This window comes from Leopardus geoffroyi, chromosome D3 (genome assembly GCF_018350155.1).
Source record: "Leopardus geoffroyi isolate Oge1 chromosome D3, O.geoffroyi_Oge1_pat1.0, whole genome shotgun sequence".
NCBI lineage: Eukaryota > Metazoa > Chordata > Mammalia > Carnivora > Felidae > Leopardus > Leopardus geoffroyi.
In genome coordinates, this window is record NC_059339.1 from 89,057,706 (window position 1) to 89,064,988 (window position 7,283).

Sequence of the window (7,283 nt, forward strand, 5' to 3'; positions counted from 1 at the left end):
AGAGTGGCAGTCTGACCTACTTCCTCACTTATAATTGCTATCTCGCACACCATTCACCACCCTGAGATCAAAGCTTGGACTCAGCTGAATCACCCTTCAAGGATCCAATTTCCAGGAGAATTGCCACTCTCTGAAGCTTACATTTCTGGACATTGTAATAGACAATAATTTGCAGTTTACTAAAGATGCTTATGGGTGACTTCTCCATGTCATTACTCAAGATACACTTATTTCTAAAAGTGCATTTCAGCATTTATGGGATAGACTCAAGTTTTCTTACTATCAAGTTAACAAGAGATCAAAATCACTACAAGCAGCAGTGGCTATATCTTCTAGAGATCACTACAAGCAATTCTTACTCCACCACTAGATTTTTCATTATGTAAGACAGTTAAGTTGTTATCACAACTACCAAGTATAGCTTGAGTGTGATATCAGCATAAATATGGATATTAGAGAAAGATAACTTAAAATAAAGACACAGCTCCCATTCACGTCTGTATGTGGATGCGTCTATTCTGTGTGGTCTTCCAAGAGAGTTGGTGACTCCCTAATCCATGCCTGTATATCAGAGATGCTCAGGGACCCAGTACTACACATCTGCTCTAACAAAAATCAAAGCAAATCCCACAACTGGAAATAATAACAATAAAACCCCAACTACCTCCTGGTGCCTCGTGTTCTCAAGATAAACACTGTAGATACAAATATACTCCATCTATACATAAATATACTACATTTGTCACTCATTTCAATTATTCATGTGCGATGATGCCTTGGCAAACACAGAGGAATCTTATGTGTACATAGATATATTAAATAGGAGAGTCTGAAAAAGACATACTGTATGGTTCCAATTATATGACATCCTAGAAATTATAGAGACAATGGAAAGATCAGTGGTTGTCAGGGGCTTGTGGGGAGATGGGAAGATGAATATGTGAAGCACAGGTGATTTAGGGAATTTATACTAGTCTGTACAATAGTATGATGGTGGATATAGGACATAGTTCATTTGTCAAAAACTCTAGAACTGAATGACAAAAAAGAAGGCAAATTAGAAAATCGTTAGGAAGGTGGGGCATCCCAGGAAGGAATTTGACACTCTGACAAGAGATTCTATCTGTTACAAATGTACACAACGACCTCACCCGAGGGGAAGGGGGGGAAGGTGCTCATCTAAGTAACTCTGGAAATGGGTGGGATCTGTAAGACCAGAGGCAAAATGAACTGCATATAAGCACTTCCTTCTAGTTGATAAAGTTGTTTTTCAAGGGGGCATACAGGTTAGCAATTCTGATAGGTGTATATTGCTGTTGAACATGTAAACAGATAGATTTCTCAATATTGGGAGAGGACTTAAAGATAAGCAGGGTGAGGAGGCTAGAATCATCCACATGGTAACACACTAGAGGTGGAGACATCCGTGGGAACTCACGTTTCACTCAATATGATACAGATAATTACACATAGAAATATTTGTAGATATTTATAGTTAGTGTACACACATATATTTCCTTGCTTAGTCAGGTGAGATGATCTAAAAAACAAAAAACAAAAAAACAAAGCCTCGGTAGCAATCGGCATGCACAGCTCCTAAATCTTGGCCTCTAATACCATTCTCTAAAACAAAAACAAAACAAACAAAACAAAATCAGAGCTCTTTGGAGAAATGGCCTATTCTGGGATTGAGACAGAAAATATGCAAGATGAGCCTACAATACCTTGGGGTGTCAGAAGGTAGGGAAGTGCTAACCACACCCACAAAGTCACACAGATGGGAGCGCGTCACAGGGACACTGAGAGAGAGCTCCCCAGAGCCAGAGCAGGAACTATTGGACCAAGAGAATAAATAAAGGTGTATTGGATTATAACCCAAAGTATAAAATAAATATCCATGAGTACTTATTGATAGCTAAATAATTGGATAAACTAATAAAGGGTAGAGAATTCCTGTGCCAAATAATTCAGAATAATGTATGGGTTCTCCACCCTACAGAAAGGATAGGCTAAGTTTCTACTCATGAAGTGCAGACTGTGCATATTGATTTCCTTCCAAAGAAAAGACTACAAAATAGAAAGGGTAGAAAGTGTGTGTGTGTGTGTGTGTGTGTGTGTGTGTGTGTGTGTGGCGGGGGTTGGGGGGATATACAGTAGAAAAACCTGAAAAACCTCAGCCAGGCGATCAAGTCAATATGAACAATGATAAGGTATTTGATAGTATATAGCCTTGATATGATGTAATGAAAATAGCATTTTACCTCTGTGCTTTTCTTTCCAAAAACCCATAATAGAAATCTACTTATGAGATAAATATCAGACTAATTCCAATAGTGGGGAATCTCCCAATATATTTGACCAGTACTGCTGTATACCTGACCTCAGAACTGTCAAGGTCATCAAAAAGAAAGAAAGAAACAAAGAAAGTCTTAAACAGTCACACGTAAGAAAAAAAAATAAGGAGGTACTCGACTAACTAATGTTGCATCTGGAGGGGATCGTGGAACGGAAATACGACATTACGTAAACCTAAGAAAATCTGAATAAACTAAGGACTTTAGTTAATTATGTACTGGTATTGCTTCATTCATTTTGATAAATGCATCATACTGATAAATGATGTCAATAGGGACACTGCGTGCAGAGGTACATGGAGACTATGTACTATATTCTCAATTTTTCTGTAAATCTACAACTCTGTAATGTCAAGTTTATCATAAAAAAAAAAAACACAAACATGAGTAACAGACGATCTCTGTTCTTCAGGAACTCGCAGTCTGAAGATGAGGTAAGCACCCTGGTACGTTACAGTTTGAGCATGGTAGGTTTTGTGATAAAAGGAAGCAGGGGGCATCGATCTTTCAGTGGAGGCAAACCCAACAGTGGCTAGCAGACCTGAGGAATCTTGGAGGAGGGAGTGATTCTAAACTGAGGATTACAGGAATCGAGATGTAAAGAGGAAATGAAAAAATTCAAGAAGCAATGAGGTCTAACCTTGAGCAGTTAATTCTCTTTATCACCAGCATCAAGAGGACTCCTGTCCCAATTTGATTGCAAGTTTCCTTTCCTGCTACATATCCCACTCCCTGACTCTGCCCTATTATTAACTCTCACCTCCTATCAAACGTGGATACATTGATCTCCTGAGCCTTGTGCTGTCTGGCCTCATCTGCACATATCACCACTTTGGGGATGGTGAGTACTTTTTCGCCTCTTGAAAAGGCTATGCAGCCTTCGAACCTGCCCTGTACCCCTACTGCTGGAAAATTCCCAAACTTTACTAACAGTTGATGACTTTCCTCCCTTCTTCAAACTCAAAGCGTTTTTTTTACCATACTCTGAATCTAATTTGAAGAGTTCTACCATTATCTCCCATGAAATTATTGCACATAACTTTGGAATTGTTTCTATTTCCATGTATTTATATACTTTTTCATCAGTTAGATTCCTCAATTCTCGAAATAATGGGCTTGTCTTGGAATCAGGGTTTTAGAATGATAAGACTCCTTGAATATCATCTTCCTGTTATTTGACAGAGAGAAAAAATTGGAACTCCTATTTATTGATTGTTAGTGTATCAGGAATTAAGGCATGTAAAATATGTCAACTTTTCAAATGCCCTGAAAATGCCTATGGGATAAACATCGTCATCTCCATTTTCTGTGAAGTTAAAAGTAGTGGACCCCACCCACCGTGGCTGCACAGCCCACCCAGACACGTGGTCTAACCAGAATCCTGAGTGGGGAGTCCAACCAGCCACAGAGCCCCGACCGTTTCTTCTCTTCTCTCCTGTGTGCAATCGAAGGAACGGAGATCGAGAGAGGCAAATTCATTCCTCAACATCACACAGCTACGTACTGTCTGGGCCCGACTGATTCTCAGGCCTAGACTGCTTTGCCGGGACACAGGACCTAAAGCAGCTGTGCAACGCCCCCGTTCATGAGTTTGCCCGACTGTGAAATGGGGCTGAAAAGGGAACCTATCTCCTAAGGTTGTTGTCAGGGCTGAACGATGTAACATCAGGGGAGGCGCTAAAGGCCTTGCTCTGTTGTTATCTTGACTCCTACCGCTAAACCTAGCTGTCAGAGGACTTCTCATTTTCTCTTTTCCGTCCCCTGGGACATGGAAACCACCCAACGTTCATGGATTTGTTTTACAGTTTCTGGTTGTACTTCGATGACGGTTCTCTCCAAACCCAGAATATAAAAAATGAAACGGGATTCGACTTCCGTTCGAGAGCCTCTCCCTCGTTCCAAACATCTTCATGCACAGAGAGAGGGGACGCTGACCTTGAGAGCACACGGAGAGGAGATCCTATTTCAAAGGAAGCAGTAAAATGTGTAATATATGTTAGTAATTAGAGAAACTGCTTCGTTGTCTTCTCAGGTTTAATGGCTTCTCAAAGGCTGTGAATAAGTTAAGGGAGTTTTTAATATTCCTCTGAAATATGAATCCACGTACAACCTTGTATTACATAATTAAAAATGTCTTCGATCTGAAGGTCTTAGATTTATCCTAGCAAATTAAGTGTTGAACATCGGATCTCTAGGTTTTATTCATAATGCAAACAAGTAAAGGCAAAGCAATGCCCACTTTAGGGATGGTGCGCGACCCGGAGGGAGGACTGTCACATATCCTCACCCGTCATCTGAGAAGGGAGGCTGATTGGTACCATGAGAGCGAACCTGAACGCTGTTCATCTGAGAACGGGTGTGACAGCTTAGATGTCAGGGTCAAAGTACACAGCCAAAGACTCAAACGGATCCATAAGGCAGAAGACGGGGGACTCAGCAAAAACACCGCTTTGTTTTGTCATCACATCACATGGACTTGAATCCACGGCTCTAATGTTTCCCCAGAAAAAGATGTAACACACTTCAAAATAGAGTAATACTACGTCGTAGAGAAGACAAGCTAAATGTGTGCGTCCGGGAGATGACCGGCGGTGCCCTCCTCTGCGGGCAGAACACTGACCCCTCGGGTCCCTGCGCCAGCAATGCCCGCGGTCACCAGGCTTCCCGCGTGCGAGTGACAGGACGCTTGTGCGGTTTCAGTCCACTCCCAGCCACTGAGGGCAGACGGCAGCTGTTCAGACTTTTTGCCCTGTACGTCTTTACGTGGCGGTTGAAACTCCATGGCAAAGATAATTAAAAAACGCTTGATCTCGATGACTCGTCTTTCACTCCACAGATTATACAGAGGCTCTAAATTGCACAACTGGCCTGGAAGAGAGGACCTCGCTTCAAAGTGTGTGAAGTCTATGAGACAGGCCCGGCGTCATTATCTTCTGTCACTTTGCTGTGGCTGCGAAAGGGCTATTACATGTGAAAATACTTTGAAAAGGAGGAATGTCATCAATACGTTTGTTGTGTTTTTATTCCTTATGTGGGTCGTGCCCGTGGCACGGTGTTATTAAAAGAAAGGGGAGGTTATCAGTAAAATAAATGAATCAAGTAGGGAAGGAAAGAGTTGTTGGAAAGGCTGGGTTTTTATTTGGGATTGATAAAAGGATGCTGTCAATACTGAAAGAAAACCTCATTATCACAGCACAAGTTTGCATGTAGTTCATTTACTGCAGAAAGATGTCACTTGTCATTTACACTGATGTGTCGTGCCAATGACGTGTTCAGGTGTGAAGGTGCTGTGATATTGAAGGAATGAGTCTAAAAAGCAGCTTTGTACAGTTGAGGGAAGAAAAAGCTATGGAGATGCCAGGGATCGAACCTGGGGCCTTATACATGCAAAGCACACGCTCTACCGCTGAGCTACATCCCCAGCTCTGAGGAGGACCTGACAGGGAGATGAATTGGTACAGTTGTTGCTTTTAGAAAGCTGGACAGTTGATCTCTATCTAGGGGATTAAATAGCACCGGATTCCTATAGTCTGAGGTTCCAGTCACAGAACATTCTTAAGCATTCCTCATGGAACGTTTTGCACCATTAACGTAGAATAGTCCTGCTGCTTTGTAACTCAGCATCGTGCTAGCTTCCCAAGCCTTATTTATAGACATGAGGAAGCACCAGTTCCCTTCAAAATTCACCTTATTTCCGTGGTCTCCTACTCATCGATCCAAGAAAATATTTTGATTCTATTCCACCACGTCCCTGGTCCTTCTATAGGGGAAAGGAAAATAACTTTCTCCTCTCCTCCTCTGGGTTCTATGCCTGAGGACTAGGAAATTAGACCAACAAAAGGTGGACTAACGAGAGAAAAACAGAGTCGATTAATTCCCTCCCACACTCCCTCCCACCCCCCTACCTGCACCCTCCCATGCAGGAGGAAGAACCCCAGTGATGAGTAAGTAACTCAAAGGGGTGGTTAGAACTCAAGAGCAATCAATCAGGAGAGAAGCGACAGGACAAGGGAAGAGGAGATTAATTTTACAGGTATAAACTGGGGAAAGTAAATGCCAGAGAAACCAGTGGAAGATAAGGGCTTTCTAGAAAGGTTTGAGGATGGGGCACGTGGGTGGCTCAGTCAGCTAAGCATCTGACTTTCGCTCAGGTCATGGTCTCAGAGTTCATGGGTTTGAGCCCCACGTCAGGCTCCACACAATGTGGATCCTGCTTGGGATTCTTTCTCTGCCCCTCCCCCATCTAATCTCACTCTCTGTCTCTCTCTCTCTCTCTCTCAAAATAAATATTTAAAGCTAAAAAAAATGAAGGATCGGATGTATAATCTTCTTAGTGCAGTGTTGTATCCAGTGACAGGGTTAGAATTCCCTTCCTGGTACTGTGTGGGCTGGGGGCATCACAACAGTAATTTAGGCAAACAGGGGAGGCCAGGGACTTCATCCTTCCTCTGCTTTTCCTCTGTTGCCTTCATCCCAAAATAATCCTTGCGCCAGAGTGCCTGTTTTAGGGTGGTATATTCTGAACCCCTTTCATGTCCTTCCTTCCTGGGGTAAAGGTCGGAATAGGGGCTCTTGTTGCAGAGAAGGAAAAAAATAAAGAAGGGGTTTACTTGTTGCCATAACAATCCTTCCCTCAGGACGGGGAAAGGGCATTCTGGCTCTAACGGTCCATCGCAGTGGCCAGAAGACACAGCCTTGCTCTTGACGCAGTATGTTCTAGGAGACAGAAGTCCAAAATGTGGAGAACTACCAGCACTTGATTTTCACTGGCTATGATGATAAAGACGCAATAGCTGTTTGATAAATAACGTTTCCACAAAGAAAGCACAAAAAGAAATACCAGAGGTGAACGAAAGAGCTATTGGTTGGTTTCATCTACTTGTACCACAACCCATAACGCTGAATGCAGCATATCCCTTGATAGGATTA

General features: G+C 42.4%; 1 non-coding gene across 1 annotated transcript; it reads right to left on the minus strand.

Moving 5' to 3' along the window:
• Positions 1–5,703: 5,703 nt before the first annotated feature.
• On the minus strand, positions 5,704–5,775 carry TRNAA-UGC. The gene has a single exon. It is a non-coding gene; the product is annotated as a tRNA-Ala (tRNA).
• Between the last annotated feature and the right edge of the window lie 1,508 nt (positions 5,776–7,283).